Source organism: Petaurus breviceps, unplaced genomic scaffold (genome assembly GCF_028583685.1).
Source record: "Petaurus breviceps papuanus isolate PSGF00001 unplaced genomic scaffold, PetGlider_PUasm1.0 90849, whole genome shotgun sequence".
Lineage (NCBI taxonomy): Eukaryota > Metazoa > Chordata > Mammalia > Diprotodontia > Petauridae > Petaurus > Petaurus breviceps.
In genome coordinates, this window is record NW_027187361.1 from 19,659,775 (window position 1) to 19,687,526 (window position 27,752).

Here is a 27,752-nt window from a genome sequence, read left to right on the forward strand (position 1 = left end):
CACTCTTCTCATAGTATAAAATGATACTCTAACCTTTCTATGTTCAGAAACATCTGAGGTTTTATATTTCTACCCCACCAAGGCTCTCCAATTTTCATAAATTTTAGTTTTAATAATATCCTCAATTATATTTACAAAAGCTATAGAGACAATTTTGTGTACTAAAAGAAAAAGATTTTTCCTTCACAATTGCTATTTTATGTTATTTCCTGTCATTACAATACAATGGTGCTATGATTACTTGAAGTCAAATTGTATTTGCTTAGGGATATTTAAGCAAATGGCTTGACCTATAAGATCATATTAACACCAAAATGAAGCACACCAGTAAGGTTCACAAACATAATTTAGCTATGTGGTTTTTATACAAATTAAGTTTCAGAGACAAAACCTGTTCCCTTGGGACCTTTAATTTTAGCAATTACACTCTGCACTTTTCTGCTGATATATATAACCGGGTTATAGTCTTCTTACAAAAAAACATTTTTAATATTTCTAAAAGAGCATGAAGGACACTATGAATGTGATTTTCATTCAACAATAGAAATGACATAAGAACTTATGATTATGTATGTATGTATGTATGTATGTATATAAATAGCTATATGGGCAGTTAGATGGAAAAGCAGATAAAGGGCTGGGCCTTGAGTCAGGAAGACTCTTCTCCCTGAGTGCAAATCTGGTCTCAGATTAGCTATGTGACCCTGGGCAAGTCACTTAAACGTGTTTGCTTTGCTTCCCCACCTGTGAAATGAGCTGGGGAAGAAAATGGCAAACAACTCCAGTATCTTTGCTTAGAAAACTTTAAATAGGGTCACAAAAAGTCAGGCATGACTAAAACACCCAGAAAACAACAAAATGTATTATGTAAATATGCATGTAGTTATGTAAATGCTCTCAGAAAAGTGGGTCTCCATATATGTGTGTGTACACACACACACACACACACACACACACACACACACACATGGAGGACCACTTTTCTAAGCTTCTATTTAGTTATTGTAAATATTTGCTCACCAATATCTCCAAACCTAGGTAAAGAAGATGTGACTTTGATTATTTGTGTAACAGTATAACACAAAAAGTGACATTGTTGGAATAGGTGATAAGACATGGGTCACATTGAGAGTATTAGACCTCTCCCTTATGTGAGTCAATGTTTACCCTCTGAGTTGGCTTGCTCACTTCAACCTGTCCTTATAGAAATGGTAGAGGTTCCCAGAGAGAGACTACCACTATACAATTTAGCTCAAAGAGCAAGCTAGTTAAGGAGAAATACACCTTCCCATTTAAAAGTCTAGTTCTTGAGCCCCATTGGAGAGTGATTTAAAAAAAAATCTGTATAATCGACCACTCACAAGGTAACATACCCAACTAGTTGAAGACATTTACAGTATTTATCATCCATTCACAGTATTGATGGTTTTATATCTAAAACAAAATATTTAATCAACAATAAATCAAAAGAAATAATAATAGCATTACAGATAGTAATATATTAATATTATATATGTATGTATATATAACACATCATGAGACATTACACTGTTAATCAGTGGATTACACTCTCCCTCCAGTATCCTCAGGGTTGATAATAAAGAATGGTCACATATTTCTAGAAATCTGACAGGAAAGCACATGAGGAAGGGAAACCCGTATGTGTTAGCAACACTAAACTCTGAACTGCAGGCATCCATATTATTTATCCTTTCAGGAACATATGTACTATAAAATTACATCTATGATTATTTCTTGACTGTTGATCCTTACCACTCTTGAGCTGAGGAAATCCTTTTCTCTTCTCTACTTGAACTTAATATTTAAAAGCTCTTTTAATTTACCATCATCCTTTAAAAAGTTTTTTAGAAAGTGCCAACTTTCAATGTGACTACCAACTCCAATTTATCCAGAAAACTGCAAAGCTCGTCAAACTATTTTTGGCTTATAAAGCCCTGTCATTTTTTTTTTGCTCATTTGGATGCTAAGATGTTCAATCATAATTAACTTCGCTACATAGATTGGGTTGACACTGTCATCTAACCTGGATACCCAAATTCACTGCAAAACCCTCCACTTTTTCCTTCTCAAATCATAGGTGGCAGCAGAGAGCAAGAGACCCTTATGAGAGGGCTTCATTTCTCTCCAGCTCCAGGTGCCTTTGAAGGGCCATATCTAATACCCAATTTCCTGCCCAATGAAATCAGTTCTCTCTCCACTGATTAGGGGTTTCAATTGAAGCCACCTGTCACCTGATGACTTTCATCTGCCACAGCTTGGATAGAGCAGCTCTTCTATGACCTCCTGACCCTTAGCCTTGTTTCCCCCTTCAGGTTCCTCTACCTTTCAGTGGCTTAATGAGGGCCTCCTGAATCTCAGTGATGCACCTTTTACTTAAAGGTAAAGAACTTAAAGGACTCTCCTAATTTCTCCAATAAATAATTCCATAATCACAGTTCACTCTTCAAATGTTTGTATGATTTCTCACTTTTAGTTACATAACCCCTTAGTTTAAAAAAAAAATGTACATGTAAATAAACTGAGTTACCAAAGTATTCTGCAGCTCACAGTGCTTCAACCTTATGAAACATAGCTCTGGTGGCCTTGAAACTGTATTTTTTAATATTCTTATTTATCCAGTTTCCATTAGATGAAAAATCATTATCTGCCTCTTTGAGATATCAGATTGTTCCCACTTAAGCATCATTCTATATCATTCAAAAAGATTTTAATCTTTATATTACAGATCATGTTCTGTCACAAACTGTCTAAATCCTGGTTGACAGCTGTGTTTCTTCATGTACGTATATTAGCATTGTATATTAAAGCAAAGTTCTTTTCCCTCTCATTTTAGATAACATGCTATCTATAAAGTGGAAATATCTTGGATTTGAGAGTTAATATAAATCTTTTCTTTTACATAAAAACATTTTTTCTTCCTTTGTCATTATTAAACTGTTTGATATGAAGAGGGTCTTAAAGAGACAGTGTACTTTACACTGGTAATTAGATCTAGGACCAATGTATTCCAAATAAATTATGTTTCACAATAAGGGCAATCAGAGTGTGCAGAGCCAATTGTATACAAAAATCACATGATGTGTTATTAAGGGGCCAGAAAACACAACTGGCTCCTATCATAATTTTCTCCACATTCCCATTCAATCCTTCATGCTTCAAAATTTTAATCTATCCATTCTTTCCTTTGCCCTTTTTGCCTAAGAAAAGTCATATAAGCCAGAGAAAAATAACACTTTATATTATGCCCTTTCCAAAATTTTAATAATAGAAATCAGGAGTCTATGAAGGATTTTTCTTTTAGGGGATCTAGGAACTTTGATATAACAAGTATGAATGTTTAATTGTGGGAGTAGCCCAAAGCTCTGTGCTAGGTCCTCTTCACCTCTTTCTACAGACAATTCTTAGATCTATATATCTAGCTGTACCTTCTCTTCTCATCCTCAGTCTCTCATTCCCAGCTGCCTGTTAGATATTCTGTAATGAATGTTCTCAAGACCAACTCAAACTCAACAATTCCAAATCAGAATTCATTTTCTATTCACTCTAAGAAAGCACTCCTGCTCTTAATGTCCTGGTTCTACCTAGGGCTCAACTATGCTTCAGTTCTTCTAAGTTCATAAGCTCGGGGGCATCCTTGATTCTTTACTCTGACTCACTCCATATATCGAATCAATTGCTAAGCTTGTTTATTCTTCGTCCTCTTTTTTGCATTGACTGTTCCCCATGACTTTCTTAAAGTCCCTTCTTTTCTTCAAAACTCAGCTAATATACCATTCTCTACATACTGATTCTCTTATCTGGTAGTATGTTCTTGCCCATGAAGCTGTATTTATTTTTTTCACACATTTCATCTATATTTGCATATGTAAATATGATTACCCGCAATATAACATAAGCTTCTTGAAGACAGAAACAATTTCATTTTTTGTCTTTGTTTTCTCAAAGCCTAGGATGGTGCCTAACACATTGCAGACATTTTAAAATAAATGCTTCTGGCCCAATTGATCCCATCAATATTTGAACTGGAAGATGTGAAAAAATCATAACTAGGGAATCATACTTTTTTCTAAGAAATAGAACAGTAAAAGAGAGAGAATATATTAAAAAGGTATGGTCTGTTAAGGAAGTCGCGGAATGAAAAAGGGAAAAAAAATGAAGGAACCAAGTATTTTGGATTCCTTTCTGATAAGTAGAGAAAAATAGTCTTCTTTAATAAAAATAATGGGCTAAATTGTAGCCTTTTGGGAGGGGGGAAAAGGGGGGAAAGAACAAAGCAAAAAGTGCACAGCAGAGAACCAAAGAAAATTTACAAGGAAGCAAAGAAAAAATGGTCAACTATCAACACAATGTGTAGTATTTATCATACAGGCTTTCTTGAAATGAAAATTTGTCACTGAACATCTTTAATCCTCTCTTTTGTTCTGCTATGCTCATGAAATGCTTTTTTCCCCTTTTCTTTGTATTTAAGTTTTGATATTTAAATTTATAATTTTTTTCTTTTCTGTATTTGAATTCTGGTGCTTGAATCTAAAATTTTTTTAATTGAAAAAAAAAAAGAAATAATGGGAACCTTGGGAGGAATTGAGTTTTTTATCTTAACATTTCTGATAGAAGATAAAAAAAAAAAAGCTATTTAATGTGCACTCAAGGGTCTGGCAGAGCAGATTTCAAAGAGTTCAGAGAAAATGATACATAGGATTACCATGACCAAAAAGTATAAATTGGACTTTGTAGGATGATGAGCTCTTTAGAATGGAATTCTAATGATAGAGAATATTCTCGTCAATGCAAAAACAGGGACTGTCCTAGAGAGACTATGTGAATATATAGGGAATTCATTAAGTTTTTTTTTTTCTTTAAATAGACAAAATAGAGGCAAGAATAGGTAATATAGCGGTATGGTCCTAAAACTACAAAAGCCAAAAGTCACAAGCAGCAGCATTCATAGGGGTATGCCACTAATTCAGGGGTTTCCTGAATGAGGAAGGCAACAGTTCCCCACTTCTCTGTCTAGGTCAGAACACATATGGTCATATATGGGGTGCTATATTTCTGAGAAGGACATTGAGAAGCAAATGCTGAGTAGAGTCACAGGTATAATGGGTGTATCTGAAACACAATTTATTTTATTTATTGAGCACAAATCTATCTTCTCTCCTTTCGTACATCTCCCCTGATAGGAAAAAATAAGAAAACCAAAAACCTGCAACAAATTTGCATAGTCAATTGTTCAAATCTTAATATTAGTCAGCACATACATGTTTATCACATATACACATATGTAGACATGTGCATAGCCCTTCATATATCACACATATAGATGTATGTATTATTGTATATTGTATATGAAATATCTATCACTCACATGCATATAATACACATGTACATATATGCATGTGTATATATACAAAAAGTCGTTCTAAGTTGTTAGGCATTACAATAAAATTATTATCATCAAAATATATGCAGTGTTTGTATATATATAAATGCATAGGTGTATTTCCAACAAGTATACAAATATATATGACCAATGGAATTTCCAGAGGAATGAAGAGTGATGCTGAAGTTTCTTTTCTTTTCTTTTCTTTTTAAAGCAATTTGGGTTAAGTAACTTGCTCAAGGTTACACGGCCAGTTATTTTGTGTGGGTGCCAAGTATCTGAGGCCGGAACTGATCCCAGGTGTCCTGATGCCGGGGCCAATGCTCTTACTGTGCCACCTGGCCACAACAATACTGAAGTTTCCATCCTTTTCCTGACAGAGGAGGAATAGACTCAAGGTATATATACATACCAGCATACATGTAATAATATCCACATATATTTGCATGAATACACATAAACACATGTACATATATTTGTATATGCATGTATGCACTTATACACAAAGCACATTATCACATATGTGTATATAAACACTGTGTGTACATGTGCTTGTTTGTATATAACTGTATACTTAATTTAAATAACAACACTGTAAAGAAAAAAAATTTAAAAAACTTAAGAACTCTGACCAATACAGAGACAGATTGATTCCATATGAGGAATGATGATGACACTTCTTTCCACTTCCAGATAATGAAGGGATAAACTCAGGGTACATATATACATACATCCATTTCACATGTGTATGTGCATCTGTATGTAAACACCCCTGCGTATTTCCACAAATGCAGATATGTGCATTCAGATATGTGTGTATGTGTATGCAAACATGCACATAAAGGTATGTCTAAATGGCCTCTAATGTCCCTTCAAAATGTGAGATCCTGTAATTCTCATTCTAAAAGCAGAAGAGCATGGAATATGTAATCTACAGGCCAGTGAGCTTGAATTTGATCCCTGGAATAATTCTATAATGCATTATTAAGGGTAATTTGTGAGCTTTTAAAAAATACAATCAGTATTAGCCATTATGGATTTCCCAACAAGAGGATATGCCAAATGAATCTCATTTATTTTTTTAACAGGGTTATTAAATTGTAGATCAGGGAAATGATGAAATATTATTCCCAGATTTCAAGAAAGCATTTGGCAAATTCTCTCTTTTTTAAAGACAAGATGGAGAAGGTAGGTTAGATTGAAGGTAGATGATTTGGAACTGGTTAATGGTCATACCTATAGGTAATCATTAAAGGGCTAATCATAAGGGATATCTCTAGCAGAATGCCCCCAAGCTTCTGTCCTTGGCCCTATTTGGCATTTCTATAGTGACCTGGATTAAAGGAAATTTAGGATTTTCAAATGACAAAACGTGAAACAGGCTGAAAGGCAGATATAGTACACCAAAATTCTAACAAATTAGAATCAACCCAAATCTAATAATATGAAATTTAATAGAAATGAAGTAATCCTACACATGTGTACAAAAATAAATCACACAATTAAAATAAGTGGGGTTTCATGTCTAACTTTTAGGAAAGTGACAAAGGAAACTGCTACTCTGACTAATAAGGAGGAACAGGTTGAGAAAATGCAAATGATAGAAACCTTTGGAAGAAGTTACAGTGCATCATAGGGAATCAGAGTAATGAAGGGGAATAGCAGGAATATTTGTCATGTACCCTAGACTTTAGAAGGGTGGACCTTAAGAAATTCAGAGTATAGGTGGGTTCTCACTGTCGAAGATTCTAAAAGGAAATTCAACTCAAGAGGCCCACAACGGTTTTAACAACAAAAATCTAACCAAGCAATCACAAGTTATTCTATTGATGAAGAAAAAAGGAGGTCATTTCCAAAGACATCAGTGTACCTCCATAAAAATTACTGAGTAATAGATGATATATGGAAACAGTAAGAAGAAGAAGTAGATGATATATGGAAACTGGAACAAGAGTAAGAAAAATAAGGATGCTCCTGCTTTTCTCAAGGGCTTACTTTCCCATCTGCCCTAGGTAACTAAAAAGATATTCATTATAATAGATTTAGTGCTGAAAGGGACCTTAGTGGTCATCCACTCTAAATCTCTCATATTACAGATGAAGAAACTGAGGGTCAAAGGCATTAAATGGTATGCCCCAGTTACAGAAATAGCAGGCCAAATATTTCAACTCAGATCATGATACCCAATACTTTCCCCTTCAAAGCACAATACTTGTACTTATCTGATCTTGGTTAACTCATTTTGCATGTCCAAGCCTCAATTTCCTCATGAGCAAAAGTAGGTAAATGGGGAAGATGGTCTGCAAACTTGAAAGTGATTGGAATCATTTCATAGCTTATGAATATAAGAAATATGTGCATAAATGCCCCTACTCTCATCTGCTTGACTTGATTTGCTATGTTGGGTAGAATAATATGGATATGGGGTTATCTCTGCAGGTGCACCTGGAAATTCATCATGCAGAATTTCCCACCTTCTACTTATTGCCATATTGTGATTTCTAACTCCTAGAAAATCAAAGAAACACATTAAAAAAAACATGAAACTCCCTAAGCATCTAGGAGAATTATCTTTTTGGAGGCATCAAGAACATCATAAAATTATACTCCGAGGGACTCAGCAGGACTAAGGATTGCTAGTACATCTTATACAAGAGTTATTATAGGTCATTATTTAGATATTACTGCAATATATAAAGATAGGCAATACATATATGCTATTGAATATATAAATTGTATAAAGGAAAACTGAACTTGGAATCAGAAACTTGGATTTAATTTCCAACTACATAATTTACTAGCCATATGACATTGAAAACAATTCATTTCACTTCTTTGAATTTCAGTTTCCTCATTTGTAAAATGAGGATATTTATATAAGGACTATCCACCTTTCAGTACTCTTTAAAGATCAAAGGGTAACAGCAGAACTGAGAGCAGTATGTAGAAGATCCAGAGAGGCAAATTTCAGCTTCATGTTAAAAAATGAAACCTAATAATTGAAATTTTGTAATAGGCCATAGCAGAAATGTTTAGCTTCCTCATCATTTAAAATCCTCAGGAAGAGACTCAACAATCACTTGGGCTAAAATAGCTGACTTCTAAGGTACCTTCTATCTAAAATTCTACCATCTTATGAGTTAATGTATGTAAATAATTTTTAAAACTCAAAATGTGATATAAATCTAATTATGATCTTGACTATGGTGATAGCAATAGGTTGTACAGTAGGTATATGATACTTAATACTAGACTTGAAGGTAGGAAAAAAGTGGGCTTAAGACCCACTCCTGATCCTTTGTAGCTGTGTGATCATTGATAAGTCACTTAGTTTCTATATTCTGATATTCAGTAAATGGGGATTGGATAAGATCATCTTTAAAATTAATTCTTTCCAGTGACAATTTATCATTCAATACTGCTGCTAGTCAAATAAATGTTCACAGTATGGATTTGGTCCTGGGTTATGAAGAGCAGTGAGAGTGAGGCACAGAGGCTCTTAAATCTTACCAAGCAAAAAATACTGTTTGTGGGCCTAAGTATAAACTGCATTCATGTTTTCATAGAATGTTATCCCCAGATTGACCAGAGAGTAATATATTTATTGATTTTACAATAAAATGTTGTGGCCTTGTAATTTTAAATTTAATAGAAATGAAGTAGTCTTACACAGGTGTACAAAAATAAATTGCACAATTAAAATAAATGGGGATTAGTGTCTAATTTTTAGGAATCAACATAGGAAATGACTACTCTGATTTATAAGGAGGGACAGTTTGGGAAAATACAAATGATAGAAACCTTTGGAGGAAGACCATGTGCTAAACTATAGAGGAACTAAGGTCTGCAATGATGAAGGGAGAAGTCAAACTTCACAGACCATTCAAATAGGTTATGTGTGTTATCGGGATAATCAGGTTGTAGTGTGGGGTGTATTTTTGCTCAACTGCATCCTTTTTGTTCCTAGAAATATTGAACAAAATGTTGCATTTGTTGGTTTCTAGGGGATTGGATGGAAAAGTATGATGGGGAAATTCTTATCCACAAATACTACCATGTTACTACGAAATTTGAAACTGGTGGGTAAGTACTGCTTAGCTAGAAAGCGCAACAATTATAGACATTTTCTTTTTCTGGTAAACTTTAGAAAGTATGTTGGTACAATATTAGACCATGAAAACACTGGTAATGATAATTCTTCTGGAAAAATTTAAGAGCAAAGTCATGAAGCTAAAAAAAGAAATCTCAGAAATAATATATTTCTTTAAAACAGACCTGCACAACCTGGGGCCTAAAGGCTACTTGTGGCACAGCAAAGGATTTTCTCTACATTTCCTCTGCATTTTTTGTAGGCCACCTGAAATCCGTTGGTGTGCCACAAGTGGCCCATGGTTCAGAGGTTGTGTGGGCCTGCTTTAAAATGTAGGTATACACATATGTATATGTACACTATCCATTCATGTTCATATACATTTTGTTATTGGAAATAAGGTAAACTGAGGCAACAAAGTTCTGAGAATGTTCAATTTATTGGTAAGGTTAGCAGTTACCAATGAATGCTGTTTTTAGCTCCTCAGCAAACCAAAAGATCCTGATCTGGGGTTTATAAGACTTCTTAAAATCTAGAGAAAAAGGATAAAAATAAGGTAGCACATGTAGAATCAAGTAATCTGGCTCCTATTGGTCAAAGGGATGAGATTTTCTTCCTTGTTCTGGGGAAAGGTGATTGGTTGTGGCCACTTGTGTCCCTTCAAGAGTAGCTGATGGTCTAGAGATAACAGGTTTCTTTTCATTAAGGTGATTGATATGAAAATTGAACTTTTAAATTTAAGCCAGAGTGGAACACTGAACTTTTGGATTTAACTCAGAGGCAAAGAAACGTGACTTAAAAAGTTTTACAAAATGTAGGTGGTTGGTACAGAATAGAATCAATTATAAAATGAAATCAATTAGCAAGTCAAATTTAGCCTGAGTGAACTTCAGTTTCCTCAACTGCGATGTGGATACAAAGATGCCCTAAGGGTTAATATTAAGGGTTGCTTTTTCTGTACCTGGTGAGACCTTCCTGAGCCTGAGGGTTTCTCAGAGTCTCTTCCCTTATTTGGAATTCCACAAAACTTCCCCCTGGTCCTGGACTTTGGAATTCCTTGTCTCCCCCCATCCCTGGGTCATAAAATTTCCCCATCCCCATTATATAATGTCATCCATCCCCCTAATCCTTTCCCTAAACATCCAACCCCCATTAGAAACCCTAAATATTATGTCATCATCATACAAGCTGTATAACTTTCTGTCTATATAAGTCTGGTTCTTTTCCCATATCAGTGCCTCTTGTTTAGCTTCTTACTAAATCTTAGACCAGTATGTTTTTGTGTCAATAAAGCTCCCACTGGCTAAAGAGGAGGTCTATGAATTCTTTCAAATCTGAACCAGTTCTCCCAACTCTGACCTCAACAAACAGGAGATTGTAATGACACTTGTACTGACTAATGAGATTATTGTCTGGGTTGAAGGAAAGTATTTAGAGTATTTTATAATAATAATACTAATAGTAACAATATTTACATAGTACTTCAAGGTTCACAAAGCCCTTTACAAATATCTCATTTCATCCTCACAACTCTGGAATTAGGTGCCATTATCATTTCTATTTTTATGGATGTGAAAAACTAAGCCTGAAAGTAGCTAGGTGACTTGCCCAAGGTCACACAACTAGAAAATATTTGAGGTCACATTTGAATTCTGACCTTCTACTGGGCCAGCACTTTATTCACTTCATCATCTAGTGGCCTCTTCTGGTAATGCCACTATGCCTCTTAATAGCTATGCTTCTAGTCATCAAACCGAAATATTTGACTCAAAGGAAGAAACATTGATTATGCACTGACTGGGCACTTGGCTGGGAATAGAAAGCCAAGACTGACCCCGCATTCCACTCAGGGAACTAAAGCAAGTGTACATGAAAGTAGAAACAAGGTATTTTAAGAAGGAGCAAAGTTATTGTTATAATTAATATTGCTAGGAAAAATACCATCAGAGCTCTGTGTTCATGATTGCAAACAACCTTCCTTCATTGTTAAAATCATAGGCTGTGTCCTGTCCAAATTTTTATAAGCTTTTGCTGTGCCAGAATTCTCTTATAAGGCCATAACACTTTCATTTTTCACCCAACTGCCCCTTCCAAAGACAATCCTCCCAGGGCAAATCAGATGTCAGCATGTTTTTGTAATGTGCTGATTAAATATCACAGTTAAATCTGGCAGGAGCTCTTGGCCGTGCACATGCATTTACTCTCTAGTGGATGAAGCAATCTTGCTACTACAAAGGTGTCAGATTCTACCAGAGAGTGACAATGCCTTTTCTTTGGCATTCCTGTAAAGAAGCAAAACTCAGCAGCAACGGAAATGGTATTCCACCTTTACCCCTTTGCTGTTTTCAAAATATTCGTATTTTCTTCTGGAATTTCTAAATTGCACAGTTTGATGCCCAGGAAAGAAGCCGGGGGGGGGGGGGGGCTTCTTTTAGCACCTAGCTTACGTTCTTGAATAGTTTTCGATTATCACCATTTGTCTGCCCCTTATAATTCAAAGATTTCAGAAGAATTAGGGTGCTCTGTTTTCTCCTTCACATTCACATTATGAGATATTCTGATTCAGTCTTTTTTAAGTCACACCAGTCAGTGGTTCTTCAATCACTATGAGAATATCAGTGGTACTATGGCTTGATATTTAAAGAAAAAGTATAACAGTCATTGTGGAGATCAGGGAAACTAAATATAAGATACAGAATTCTATAATGTAACTTAATTGCAACATTCAAGACTCTGAGGAGATCTCCTGTTGACTCTAAGATACAGGAGAAAAACATATATACATGCAAGGAGTAAGGATTCAGGAAGAAATTAATCCAAAGAAGCTGATCACTTTCTTTTGTGTACAAATGCTCATCCATTCACAGGCAATGTGAATAAAGTGCTGGTTGTAGATTCAGAGGACCTGGATTTGAAACCTTGGTCTACCATTTCCTAACTGTATAATCTTGGAAAAGTCACTCTGGGCCTCAGAATTTCTTTTTTTTTTTTTTTGCTTTTTGGAGGGTAATTGGATTTTAAGCAACTTGCCCAAGGTCACACAGCTAGGTCGTGTGTGTGTGTGTGTGTGTGTGTGTGTGTGTGTGTGTGTGTGTGTGTGTGTTTTAAGTGTCTGAGGCTGCATCTGAATTCAGGTTCACCTCACTCCAGGGCCAGCAACTTACTGCTCCTCCTAGCCGCCCCAGGGTCTCAGAATTTCTGCAAAAAGATGGGGTTGGATGAGAGGACTTCTGAAATCCTTTCTGGCTCTAAACTATGATCACTTTATAAGTATTCTTGATTAAAGGCTGTTATGCATAAATCATGTCTAAATATCAATCAGAGAGGGTGGGAAATTCAATAATTAGAAAACTTGATGTTTGGAGTATTTTTTTCCCAAAACTTAGATTAACAGGGAAGGACAGAACTTTGAAAAATCAAACCTTTAGCTCAGTTATCTGACTATCCATTCATTTATCATCAACATCACCATCAGAGAGAGAAGAAAGGAAGAAGAAAAAAAATGAGAAAAGAAGATAGAAAAATATATGTGTGTGTATTCATAGTCAAGTAAAGCAAATCCCCATGTTAGCCATATTGAAAAAAGCATTTCATATTTTGTACATTAGTTCACCATTTCTTTGTTATGAGGTAGGCAGAATTCTTTCTTATTTATCAGTCTTCTAGAATCACAGTTGATCATTTATTTCATTAGAGTTCTTAAGTCTTTCAGAATTGTTCCTTTTTAAAAGTATTAATGTTATAGTATATTTCGTTCTTGTAGAAGATTTAAGCAGTAGACGACTTGTGTGTCAGTGAAAGGAGTTTCCATATCTAGAGTTCACTGCAGCACTGATAACACATATCCAGAGCATACCACCCCTCCTTCCCCAAAACAAAGAAGAAAGAAGAAAAAGCAGAGAAACAGAGTTGACATTTCAAGTAAATTCAATTTACAAAAGGCCAACATAGAATATTTAAATTACTTGGCTGCTAACATTCTTATCTCCCTGTGTGTCCTCAGTATTCATCTGCAAATGAATTATATGTTTTACAAGAATAAAAGTATACATAAAACATCCTTTGAGGTCCACTAATTTATCACTAAATGGTACTTAGCCTTGTCTTTTATCATTTTGTATTCTAAGGTTAATTATGGCTGAATATAGAAGATTTATTCTAAATGTCTTAACATTTGGCAATTTAGATGGTGAGAAGATTGGAGAGAATGTTAGGGAACTTGATTTTTATTTCCTAGTCTAGCAGTCCCTGGTTCTGTGGTGGTGCTATGATCTAAAGGTGAGGATAGGTGTCAGTCCCTTTGAATTGCCACCACCCTGGTGGGTGGCACTTCTCCCCCTGTCCTTGATTGTCTCTCCAGACATTTGTGAATATGGGGGTGAGCTTTAAAGTAAAACTCAGGGAAAATGGAAGAAAATGCTAAAAGGCTCATCTCAAAAGCAGTCCAGCTGATCACAGCTCCACAGCTCCCCCTGCACCTCCCCAAAGCCAACTTCTTCTTACTTAGAGGTACCTAGTATAAGTATACTTTCTCTGGGATATCTGAAAAAAATGAATTAATAATTCTCTCTCTCTCTTTCTCTCTCTGTCTCTCTCTGTCTCTGTCTCTGTCTGTCTCTGTCTCTCTTTCTGTCTCTCTCTCTCTCTGTCACCGTCTCTCTGTCTGTCTCTCTGTCTCTGTCTTTCTGTCTCTATCTGTCTCTGTCTCTGTCTGTCTGTCTCTTACTTTGTCTCTCTCTGTCTCTGTCTCTCTTTCTCTGTATGTCTCTGTCTCTCTGTCTTTCTCTCTGTCTCTCTCTCTTTCTGTCTCTCTCCCTCCCTCTCTCTCTCAGTCTCTCTCTCTCTCTTTCTCTCTCTGTCTCTCTCTCCCTCCCTCTCTCCTTAGTTCTAAACTTGAAACCATGGTTCATGGTTTCTGGCAGAAAAAGAAAAAACAAATAGCTTTCAATTTCTCTTTCTCCCCTCAGGATGTAGTTCTTCATGTCTCTTTTGAATGATGGGATGTTAACAATGCAGTTATATATCCCCACCCTCTGATGTCAGAGGGAAGGAGCATAGAATGAAAAGCTAATGGAAAATCATTACCTTGTATTCTACATTCGGAGGGAGTTTCACTGACCTAGCATCTCGGCCCATGATTATCTTCCCACACAACCCCAGCCTTAGCACCTGATGCTATCTCATGGCACTAATGGCCCTTCTCTTGTTCCTATTCCCACTCTGCTTCCTCCACTCATGATCTTTAGAATGGAAGAAGTTACCTTGTCAGTCACAGGGCTGGGGCAAACTTCCCAGGGAATTGAGGAGGGGAAGACTGGAAGACTTCGTCCTGGGATCCGAGGGCATCTATTTTTAGTATTCTGATCTCCTTGGCAACTCCAAGACAACACTAAAGAAGCACAAGGGAAATATCTTCCCTGTGTGGATCATTCTGTGGCAAACTAGATGAATGTAGTAGAGAGAAAAGGTCCAAAGGCATTGGCAGTTATTCCCTCCAGCCATTAGTAAATTATGATGGTCAGACACAAGGTGATGCTTCTTAAACCTTATCTCCCAAGTCAAGAGCTACATCTCTGTCTGTCCTTTGCCCCATCTGCACAAGCCTAGCTTCCCTCTTCCCACAGCAATGGAATCTTTTTGTTGTTTTTTTTTTCCAATTTTTTATTTCCAATTCCACAGAGGTCCAAGAGAAAGAATGCATGATATAGCACGTTATTTGCGGGGGCAGCATGGGACAAATGAGAAGAGTCCTGCCTCTGGGTAAGGGGACCTAATTTCAAATCTCATCATTGATACTCATTACCTATGTGACTTTGAGCACAAAATCCCTTCCTTGGCCTTTGGCTTTTAGGTATATGAAATCAAGGAGTTGGGTTGTATCCCCTCTGCAGTCCTTTGCAGGTCGAGGTCTATGATGCTCTTGTGATTCATTTGGAAATATTTCTTAAGTACCTACTAAGTGCAGAAAGCCCCAAGTACAGAGAAAGATAAAAAGTTTAGGTATATTTAAGGGAACTGTATAATGACAGTAATAACATAAATGCTAGCTATTATTACAAATTATTATTATTGAAACTTGAATGCGATGAATAACTTCTAAATGGAAACCTGGTAAGGTCCAGGAGATGCTGTCTGTTCTAGAAAGTGAACTTCTTCCTTTTAAGAACGCTTTGCAGAGTTATCTAGTGTTTGACAACACTGACAATTGTTAGCATATATTCTCTTCAGTCTTTTCTAAGCATTCACAGGTTTGCTAGTTTGTAGTTTCCGCTTTATCATGGTTCTGGCTAATTTTACCCAAGGGTTCTTTTGAGACCCTGCTAAAGATTCAAATTCTTTAATAGGAATGTTTTTCATGAACAACTAATCTGAAAAAATGCAATGTGTATTCCGTAGACTCCAAATCTCAAAGAGACAGCATAGCATCAAGAATAAGTCATGTCAGGATAAATTAATTTTCTTTTTGGACTGGATTACTAAAGTCTGGTGCCCAGAATGACCATAATATTCCAGAAGAGGTCTGCTAAGTCATAAAGTACAAAGGGAACATCACTTCCCTGTTTCTGGAAGTCATATCCCTTTTAGTAGATGAGGCAGATGGTGTGGATATAGCTTAATTATTTACGTAAAGCTTTTGACAATGTGCCTCATATTATTGTGGTGGAGAAGAGAGATATATATTAGATAATCCGATCAAGTAGAATCATACCTCATTGGATGGATGGACTCAAAGAGTAGTCATGAATGAGTCATTGTCAGTGTGACAGCAAGGACCCCAGGGATCTTTTCTTGGGTCTGTGCTGTATCCTGTTTTGTCCATGATTGTATAAAGGCATAGCTAGTATGGTCATTACATTTTCTTTTCTTTTTTTTTTTTTTTTGCTTTTTGGAGTGGGGAAGGCAGGGCAATTTGGGTTAAGTGAACTTGCCCAAGGTCATCTGGCTAATAAGTACATCAAGTGTTTGAGGCCGAATTTGAACTCAGGTCCTTCTGAGTCCAGAGCTGTGCCACCTAGCCACATCATTCATTACATTTTCATTTGTAATATTTCAAAATCATCGCATATCTTTAAGCATTGGACTGATTACAGAAAGATGGAATTGAATCAGGAGAACTCTGAAGTCTTATACAGGTGTATAAAATCAACTTCTGAATTAAAAGACAGGGGGAACCTAGATAAGCAGTGTTTGTTCAGAGAAAAGTCAAACAAATATCACATGGAAGTTTTACTTGCCTGTATGTTCAGAATGAGTTATCTGTGTGTTGTCATAGCCAACAAAGTTAATGAAAACTTGAAGTGCATTAAGAGGGACATGAATTCTAGAAGTAGGGAGTTCCTATTCAGTTCCTATTCAGTCGTTTCAGTCATCTCAGACACTTTGTTACCCTAGTTAGGGTTTTCTTGGCAAAGACACTGGACTGGTATGCCATTTTATTCTTCAATTCATTTTACATATGAGGAAACTGAGGCAAACAGGAATAAGTGACTTGCCCAGGGTTCAACAGCTAGTAAATATCTGAAGCTGGATTTTGACTCAGGTCCTCCTGACTTCAGGGCTGGAGTTCTATGCACTGTGCCATCTTATTGCCTCAGGGAGGTTATAGTCTCTCTGTATTTTGTCCTCATCAGACCTCTTCTGATATACTGTGTTCATTCTGGGCCACACAGTTTAAGGAGGACATTGAGAATCTGGGAAGTGTCCAGAGGAAGACAAACAAGATGTTGAAGGATCTTAAATTACTGACATGTGGGATTAATGAAAAAATGTGGGAAGTGTCCAGAGGAAGACAAACAAGATGTTGAAGGATCTTAAATTACTGACATGTGGGATTAATGAAAAAATGTGCATATGTTTGACAAGTAGAAGGGGTTACATGATCACTGCATTCTAGTCTATAACAGACTGTCAAGTGAAGGAGGGATTAGAACTGTTCTGTTTGGTCCCAGAGGATGAAACAAGAAGCAATGGGCAGAAAAGCCAATGAGGAAAAATTAAGATTGATATCATAACAACATCTGAACTAGAGGTTCTGAAAACTAGAATGATTTGTCTGTCTCAAAAGACAGTAGGATTCCCCTCCTGTGAGGTATTTAACCAAAGGTTGGGCAATCATTTGTCAAGTAAGTTAGAGTGAGGATTCTGCTCATGTATGTGTGAACTACATGAATTGTGAGTTTTTCCCCCCAAGTTTTAAATATTGGAATTTTTCAAGACAAATGACTAGAGTTCATCCCTCTCCAAAAGTGTGTACCATGAAGAGTGTTTTATCCATCCTGGGTCTAAGTAAGAAGCATGTTTTCAGGCTTAGGTGATACCACATGTCTCTCAAAGTCATCATGGCCCCTGACTTAAACATTGTCTAAACACAGCAGTGTCTAAAATCACATTCTTCAATCCATCCCTAAACTTCTCCCTCCCCTAACTTCCACATTTCTGTTGATGGTATTACCATTCTCTTGGTCACAAAGGCTCAAAACCAGAAAGTCACCTTAGATTTCACCCTCCCCTCATTAACTGCCTATCAATTATTTTCCCAATTCTACTGATTCTACATCTAAAAACATTTCACATACATCTCCTTTCCATTCCTAATAACCCAATTACCCTAATCCATAGCCTTAGTCTTCTACTTGAACTCCTAACTCTTAACTAGTGTTTCTGAATCCAATTTCTCACTGCACTACCCTATTCATATCCTCTATGGAGTAATCTTCCAATTTTCAGGCACAGGACCTGTGATTTCACGGGGATGAAGAACATGGCTAGGGAGCTCCCTCTACAAATACATGCCACCATCTTCCATGTTATTATAGTCTTAGAAAATTGCCTACAGTATGGAGATGTTAAATGACTCACCCAGGGCCATACAGTCAGTGTGTTTCGTTAAACATAGGTGCTCCTGTCTTTAAAGCCAGACCTCTTTACTATATGCTAAGCCGTCTCTAGACTTAATCCATAATTAGAAAATGTTCACATTAGGGTGACTAAAAGAAACACAAAGTCAGGTAGTATTCAAGACCTTCTAAAATACATCTTCCACAGCGAGTAAGAGCACCGGCTCCAGTGTTGGGATGACTTGGAGATCGAATCCTGGGCTCAGACACTTAGCACCCACCCAGAAACACCTGGCCGTGTAACCTTGAGCAAGTTACTTGACCCCAATTGCTTAGGGGTGGCCAGGTGGCTCAGCGAGTAAGAGCACCTGCTCCAGTGTCGGGGCTCTGATACTCAGCACCACACCCAGAAAAAACTGGCCGTGTAACTTTGAGCAAGTTACTTAACCCTGATTGCTTAAAAAAAAAATAATAAAATAAAATACATCTTCATTCAAACTTTCCATTCTTATCCCACATTCTTTTTCTTCCTCCACTCATAAATTGCATTGCTGACCATTCTCTTAAGTTGCCCTACAGTTTTTATTTTTGGTGTTTTTATTTGCATTTCCCCTATATCTAGATTTTCAAATGATTCTGATATTTATCTTTTCCAGGAAGCCTTCACTAATCTGAGAGAGGGAAGTTATCTCTCCCTAAAATCCGTTATAGAACTTTGTGTACACCTTATGTTTTTTTGTTTTTTTTTTTTAGAGTAATTTGTGTTTTGTTTTTTGTTTTTGCTTTTTGGAAGGGCAATTGGGGTTAAGTGACTTGCCCAAGGTCACACAGCTAGTTTTTATATTAAGTCTCTGAGGTCAGATTTGAACTCAGGTCCTCCTAACCCCAGGGCCAGTGCTCTATTGCACCACCTAGCTACCCCTTGTGTGTATTTTCTTTTACTTCCCTTGTAAACTTTACTTCCTTCGTAAACTCCTTCAGGATGTGCTCTGATCAAATTTTTTTCATATCCACATGATATATGTTTTATCATGTATAATCGATTCAACTTTTCCAGAAATAATTCTCATTTATGGGTAATAAATTGTTGTAAAATGCAAACGACTTGAAGACAGCTCTGTTGGAAAATTTAAAAAAATCATTTTTCATATTAAACTGAAACTTGCCCTCTGTAACTTCCACCCTACATTCCTGGTTCCTCTCTCCTGAACAACAGTCAGTCTAATGTGTATTCCATAGGCAAACCCTAAAATATTTTAAGGCAGCTGTTATGAACACTTAAGCCTTTGCGCCAGGCTGAATTTTTACTAGCTTTTTAATATATTCTTCATATAATATCATTTTTCAATTCATTATCCCTCTGTTTGCCCTCTCTGGGCATGATATAATGTGTCAATATCCTTTTTTTTTAATTTATGGGAAAAAAAACAATAAAAAAGATGATTGAAACTGAAACTGTAAGTCTACTATGCACACATTGCTACTCCTTTCAAATAAACCAAACAATTGTCATACAGATTTCTCTTCTTCCCCTATTTTCTTCCCTCTCCACCCCGCTCCCAACCTGGAGATGGCCACCATTAGACACAAATAGGTGTGTGTGTGTGTGTGTGTGTGTGTGTGTGCAAGTGAGTGTGTGTGTGTGTATGCATGTAAAATTATTCTATACACACTTCTATTTGTTGGCTCTTTCTCTGGATGCAGGTAGTGTTTTTCTTCACACTTATTTCAGGTATTTATAGTAGTCAACCTGTTTGGTCAAAGTCATTCTTAAAACAATATTGTTTTTATCATATACAAGGTTTTCTTGGGTTTGTTCATTTTGTTCTTCATTATTTTGTTCAAGTCTTTCCATGTTTTCTGTTTATTTATTTGCTTTTTGGAGGGGGCAATTGGGGTTAAATGACTTGCTCAAGGTCACATGGCTAGTTTGTGTGTGTGTGTGTGTGTGTGTGTGTGTGTGTTAAGTATCTGAACCCGGATTTGAACTCATGTTCTCCTGACTCTAAGGGCTGGTGCTGTATTCACTGGGCCGCCTCGTGGCCCCTTTCCATGTTTTCATAAGATCATCAGAGTTATCATTTCTTATATCACAGTAACATTCCATCACAATCATATACGATAACTTGTACAGCCATTCCCCAGTTGATGGACATCCTTGCAATTTCCAATTCTTTGCCACACTAAGAGAGCCATTATAAATATTTTAGAACATAAACATTTTTTTCCTTTGTTCCTAGTCATCTTCAGAATTAGACCTTATAATGGTATTGCTGGGTCAGAGAGTATAGGTACTTAATAACTTTTTGGGCACAATTCCAGGTTGCACTACAAAATGGTTGGATAACTTTACAACTCCACCAAAAATGAATCAGTGGCCAATTTTTCCATATACCCTTCAATATGTTTTTTCTATGCCTTTCAATCATTTTGGACAATATGATAGATGGAAAATAATATCTCAAGATTGTTTTAATTTGCATTTCTCTAATCAATAATGACAGAGCATTTTTTTTCATATGACTATAAATTGCTTTGATTTCTTCATTGGAAAACTGCCTGTTCATATCCTTTGACCATTTATCAATTGGGTAATGAATCATGTTCTTATAGGTTTGACAAAATTCTGTATATATTTTAGATGAGACTTTTATCTGATAAACCATCAATAAATCCCACCCCCACCCCAATTTTCTGCTTTCCTTCTGATCTTGGCTATGTTTGATTTATTGGTAGAAAATCTGTTTAAATTTAGCATGATTTAAATTATCCATTTTGCACCTAACTTTGCTCTTTCTTATTTGTTCATAAATTGTTCACTTATCCATAAGACTGACAACAAATATATTCCATATTTTTCTAAATTCTTGAAATCTCTCTTTTTGTATCTAGATAATATATTAATTTTGACCTTATCTTAGAAAATTGTATAATATATTGATCTTTGTCCAGTTTTTGTCATACTTTTTTCCACTTTTCTCAACAAACTGTTACCAAATAATGAATTCTTATCCCAAAATTCTAAGTTTTTATCCTTTTAAAATGAAGTACTCATAATGATGTGATGACTATATGGTCATAGCTTTAGAGACTGAAGTCTAGAAGCCTCAATATGCAATTGGGTAAACTGAGGCCCAGGGAAGCTGAAATGCTCAAAATGGCACAGATTCTTAGCACCAGAGGTTTAATTCAAATTCTATTACTCAGATTTTAAAACCAATCTTCTCTCCACTGTACATTATACTTCCGTCTCACTAGCTCCTTCATTTAAAAAATAACCCATTTTTTTTTGAAACACCAATATACTTCTGGTTATGGCACATGATGGTGAAGCATGGTGTAATGGAAATGGAAATTTAAAGATCTTCCCTACCCCTAGGCTAAAGTGCACCTGGAGCCTAGGGTGGGAGGCTTGTTTTTCAGTAGATACTTTTTGATTGGGCCGTGAGTCAATAAGGTTGTTACATTCTCTGAGCCAGGAGGCTATATAAGCCCTGATGTGTAGCTTTGTTTTGGGGGCTCACTTTGAGAAAAGTGTTCTGTGATTTGATCAGATGAGACTCTGCGAAGCTGTTGTTGAGAGCCCCCCAGCTTTGAAAAACACAGATGTTGATTTGGTATCAATATAATGGTTGGACAGTTTGGAAACCTGTCTACTTGATAATTCTCTCTGTATATTCTGAAGTTCGGGGTGCTGACCTTTTTCCCTTGAACTAGGTAAACGATATATGTTAGACTGATTAAGTAAACTTGTTAACCCATTTTGAATTGCTTTCCTTTATCAAAGCAGATTCAAGAACCTGTATGGGCAGCCACCCTGGGAATGCTTGGGGTGCTTGCTGCTACACATGGAAAACTATGGTCTAAAAAAAAAAAAAGTATGAGTAACCCAAAGGGAAGAGTCATGATACAAGAAGGATAATACCTTTCTACTCCAGTGTAGACACTCTCCCTCAGAGCAGAACATCTCTTCAACTGTAAATAATAGTACTAGAGATCCATTAATGAATTGCCCATAGTCATGTACCTACTATGTATAAGAGACAAGGTTTGAAACTAAATGGACCCCTAGGCATTATACCATGCTACCTCTTGTATTATATTTCTACAATGCTTTAAATACATCTGATTATTTTGCTGGATCCTCATGGTAACTTTATGACAGGTAGTCTTATCATCACCATTTTATAGAAAGGAAAAGGCATATCATAAATGTTGAAAAATATGCGCGAGGTTACCAGACAATAAATGAAAGATATACAGTCTTCTTTCTCCAAGTCTAGCATTATTTTTGGGTGAAAAATATGTGAAAGTGATTTAAATTAAAAACCTGAGACTCTTCATCTGTTCCTCATACCAACAAACAATCCTTATGGTATATGAAGGCCCCTTTTCCTGACCCCATTAAAGTAAAAGAATAAATAAGTGAAATTTTCTCCTTTTAACTACTTGCATATAAAATAGTTCTCTGCTGAGTCCCATTTAAAAAAAATTCTTTCTTTGTTGAAGAAGGGAAGGACAGCAGTAGAATAGAGATTAAATAGCCCAATGATTTGGCTGAGGATCTAAGTAAAATGCAATCTCCATCAGATACAGAAGAGATAGCTTCTCTTGTAGACATGTGCCCTTCAGCAGCAAAAGAAAGGAAGATTGAAGAATGCAATCTAATTGTTTTTCTTTAAGTAGTATAACAATTGAGGCATAACCACATAGATTAGATTTCCATCAGCCTTAATAGAAATATTTTGCCTTTTTTTTTGCTTTTTTTGAGAAATGGGCTTTTCTTTGTCTTGATTTAATTTTCTTTTCCTTTGAAATAAGAAATATTTGTCATAAATATCAATAATTGGATTTTATACTATCTTTACAAATTGCATTTTCTAATGGTTTCTTAAGTTTACTGCTATTCTTAAGCATTTCTTAAATTCTTGGCTTTAAATTTTATTAAAGTCTTGTTTATGAGTTGATGTTCATAACAAGTTCTCTACTAGGGCTTCTCCTCATACATGAGAAAACTTGGTATTTTTGTGGTATGTCAAAAAACAAATTTTTTTTGTCCTCAAAAATGTAATCTTGGAATGAAGCCTAACTTGCTTTGATTTTCTATGTCATATGCTACTATTTTTAGTGTTACTTATCTTGTGTGAAAAGTCCTGTGCAATTTAAGATTATTTTCTCCTGATTTTTCCTTTTAATTTTAACTTTGAGGTTCAATGACAATTTTTCTGGGTGAGTTCAATTTGAGATTATTTGTGATAGCACCTTTTGGATTCTGATGATCTGAAATATGACAGTTGGTTTTAATAATGACTAATGATTTTTACACCCTTTTTAATACTTCTTACACTTTCTACTTTTACCAAAATCATCTGGTCATACCTATTATTATTATTTTTTTCAGTAATGCTAAACACAGGCAGTTCATGGCAACAATGATGACAGCTTTAGATTTCAGAGAAGTAGTTGAAAACTTCCTCATGATAATTTGACAAGGTTTCTTATGATAATTTTATTACACTTTTCCCTTGTGGGAAAGATGGAAAATACTGGGATGGATAATGTTTTACATTTGAAGTTACTTGGATGAGATGAAATAGGAATTTATACATTGTTACCTACAAGGAGGAGGTTCCTAATGGAATGCCTTTTGACCCCAATCTCTTCAATATTTTTATCAATGATTTGGATAAATTCATAGATGGAATTTTTAGAAAATATGAAGATGATATAAAGCTAAAAGCATTAGCTAGCATGAGTTACAGCAAAGAAAATATTCCAAAAGATCCTGAAAGAATATAAAAATAGACCGACTCTAGCTAAATGAAACATAATACAAGAAAGCCCAGTAAACTGGAAAGAGCCCTTGGTTTAGAATTTAAGTACTTTGTTCAAATCTCAACTCTGATTAAACCTGGGGGATTTAGTACAATTTACTTTTTTTTTTCTAGGATCCAGTTTTCCTTATCTACATTATGAAATGGTGGTATTAAATGATCATTAGGCCTTTTTCAGCTTTTAATCCTATCACTCGATTAATCAACAAACATTTTTTGGGGGAGGGGTATTGGGATTAAGTGACTTGCCCAAGGTCACACAGCTAATAAGTGTTAAATGTCTGAGGCTGGATTTGAACTCAGATCCTCCTGACTCCAGAGCTAGTGCTCTGTTTACTGTGCCACCTAGCTGCCTAGCAACAAACATTTCTTAAGGATTTTCTGTGTTCCAGGAACCATACTATGTGCTGAGGATCAAAATGCAAAAGCAGGACAGTCCTTGTATTTAAAGAATTTACATAATACAATCCTGTTTAGGCTATGTTTAAACCTATATTTAAATGTGAAATTTCAATCTTGATTTTCAGACATCAAATGCATAAGTATGTAGTATGGGATAACTCTTTCTGTGAAAATGATCTGGCATTTTTAGTTGTCTGTAATCTCTGTAGCAGCCAGGTTGCACAGTAGATAGAGCATCAGGCCTAGAGTCAGGAAGACCTGAGTTCAAATCCAGCCATAGATTCTTACTAGCTATGTAACCTTGGCAAGTCAGTTAATCTTGTTTACCTCAGTTTCCTCATCTGCAAAAAGAGCTGGAGAAGGAAACGGCAGACCTTTCTAGTATCTTTGCTAAGAAAACCCATAATGTGGTCATGAAGAATTACACACAACTGAACAATAACAATCTCCATGATTGTCAGATAGAAATGATAGTATATAAAAACAATGTGATCCTAGTTACATTAATTAAAATAACAGAATGGAAGTTCTTCTTCCTTCTACCTGTATTGTGTGTGTGTGTGTGTGTGTGTGAGTGTATTTTAGGTCCTATATAACTGTTAAGCTGTAAGGGCCAAGTACTGCTTCTTATGTCAACATTTTATCTCTTGCCAGCTGCTTAGCATAGTACATTGTCCATAGGACATGCTTGGTCCATGTTTATCACTAGAATGTTAGGATGGGAAGTAGAATAGAAAAGATTCCAGAATGAGAGTCAGGAAACTATGAATTTGACAACTGTTTCAAGATACTTAGTAGCTATGCAGCCATTGGCAGGTCATTCAATATTTTCTAGCCTCTGTTTGCTTATCTGTAAAATGGAGATAAAAAAATACCTTTTGCACACAGTTGTGAGGATCTAATTGGACAATATTTGTAGAATATTTTGTAAACATTAAAAATAGCTAATATAAATTAATATATTATATATAATACAAATTAAAATAGCTAATATAAAATATTAGCTAATATTTTTACTATTATCATATTGTCCTTGTTAGATGAAGTGGATTCTTGTTCTGGTTTGGGCTGGACTAGAGGGTCTCTGAGTTTCCTTCCAGAGTTGTGGTTCTGTGAAATATTAAGTTTCTTTTTTTTAAAGTTGAAACTTGGTTCTGAAAAAAAAAATAATCCTTGCTATCTTGTCCTCTTGAAAGCTCCTTCAGCCTGCTGTTTACTATATAGTCTGATAAATCCTCAGTGATTCTATTTGGTCTATTAACTGTTTATCTTCCAGGTATTGACCCTTTTAAACAGAATAAACTATGGCACTTTATAGGCCTTTTACAAGTAGCTACATTTCTTAGAAGGCATTTTTCACCTACAAGAGAATAGTAAGCTTTCTTTCAAACCTATGATAGGAAAAAGGCCTGGATCCCATTTTCACCCATAAAACAGCACTATGTCAGGGGTTCCGGTGACAGGTTTATACTTTCATAGGCTATAGGATTTTGAATTGACAGAGCTTTAGATGTCATAATGTACAGGCCTCTCATTTTACAGATGAATTAACAGCTTCCCCAGAAGTTTGTTAGCTTACTGAATATCCATACAGTGAGCGAGCAGCAGAGGCAGAATTTGAATTCAATTTTATCAATTTCAAAACCAATGCACTTTGGAGTAGGAATTCTTAGTCTAGGGTCTGTCAATGTGATAAATCTAAACATTTTGATAATTGTATTTCAATATTATTTGAGTTAAATGATTATTATATATTTTATTTCATGCATTTAAAATTGAGAAGCAGTCAATATGTTTAACTAAACTACCAGAAGTTTCCATCACACACACACACACACACACACACACACACACACATCCATTAAGAAGACTGGATCAGACCATAAAGAAGATGATGAGGAGGTTGGGGGGGGGGGGCATAAGGAAGGACCTGAGCTGAAAATCCATGGAGAATGTCAGGGAATTCTCTAGGTCAATTGGAGTAGGCATATCTATCAGTGGAGGTCTGATGAGCATGGGTCAAAATAAGGAGACCAAATTTAAAGTAAAGATATTGAAAATGCTAAGGAATCTGCCATATGCTGGTAGCAAATTCATATTCTTGAGATACAGATCTGGCTTTTGCAGTGTTTCCAGCCTGATTACAACATACAGCCAATCAGCAGCATTCTGAGTCAACTGAGGCTGGGAAAGTAAAGCATTTTCAGGAAAAGAAGGGGTAGAGAAAGAGGAGTATTAGCCAAGGGAGAAAAGGGGAGTGTTTGAGATATAAGTGGCACAATTTATTAACAGAATAAGAAAACAAGGGTAGGAGACAAGGGAAAGACCCCAAATACTTTTGTAGAAGGAATTCTTTTAGACAGATCTTCAGAATCTCTTACCCAAGAAAAGCAAGTAGTTGCTACAACAGTGGATTAGACCATCTGCTTTAACATGTCATGCAAAAGGGTTGGGAATGCTCTAATATATTAGGCCACCAGGTTGTTGGGTGATTCCTGCATCCATCAACATATCACAAAATAATTGCTTTTTCTATGCCCCCTACAAGAACACGTATAATATCAATTCCAAGATAAAGCCAAAAAGAGAAAAAAAAAGCATATTGGTAGGAACACCAATATGGCCTATAGGTTGGTTGAGAAGAAAGGAAATGTTTCTGCTTTTAACTTGGTTCCTTGTTTTGTATCTTTCCTTGTAGGAGCAGGAGCCCCTTGCTCTTATCTCCACCCGTCTTATTATCATCTGTCCCCTCATCTTTTACTGTCTCCACCTCTCCCCACACCTGAACTCCAAGAAGAGCTCCCAATTATTTCTTTTCACAATATATGGCTACCCCCTTCCCCCAGCTGATTCCTAAATTCCATTTTCTTCACAATCTCTAGACTCATTGCTCTTAACCTCCAGGTTCACTTCTCATAATCTCCCTGCCTGAAATCTCCCTGGATCTCAACAAAACCCAAAGCCAAGATAACACGAGGTGAGAATTGGGATTAAAACTCTCAGCTGCTCTCTTAGTCACTTTTCCCTATGATGTGTTCTTATTATGCCCATTTTGTATAATTGAATGAATACATTATTGGCCTTATTTTTTAAAAGGTTAGAAGGGAAAATAAAATCCAAGAGCACTGCACAAAAGTTTCTTCTCTCTCTCTCTCTCTCTCTCTCTCTCTCTCTCTCTCTCTCTCTCT

The 27,752-nt window shown here is 36.1% G+C and overlaps 1 protein-coding gene and 1 pseudogene across 1 annotated transcript in view; one reads left to right on the forward strand and one right to left on the reverse strand.

Annotated features, from left to right (window-relative positions):
- Positions 1-27,752, reverse strand: part of GABRG3 (gamma-aminobutyric acid type A receptor subunit gamma3) — an 858,838-nt gene that overhangs the window by 266,155 nt on the left and 564,931 nt on the right. The window lies entirely within an intron of this gene.
- LOC138149776 (heterogeneous nuclear ribonucleoprotein A1-like) overlaps positions 1-27,752 on the forward strand; it is a 147,196-nt pseudogene that overhangs the window by 93,757 nt on the left and 25,687 nt on the right.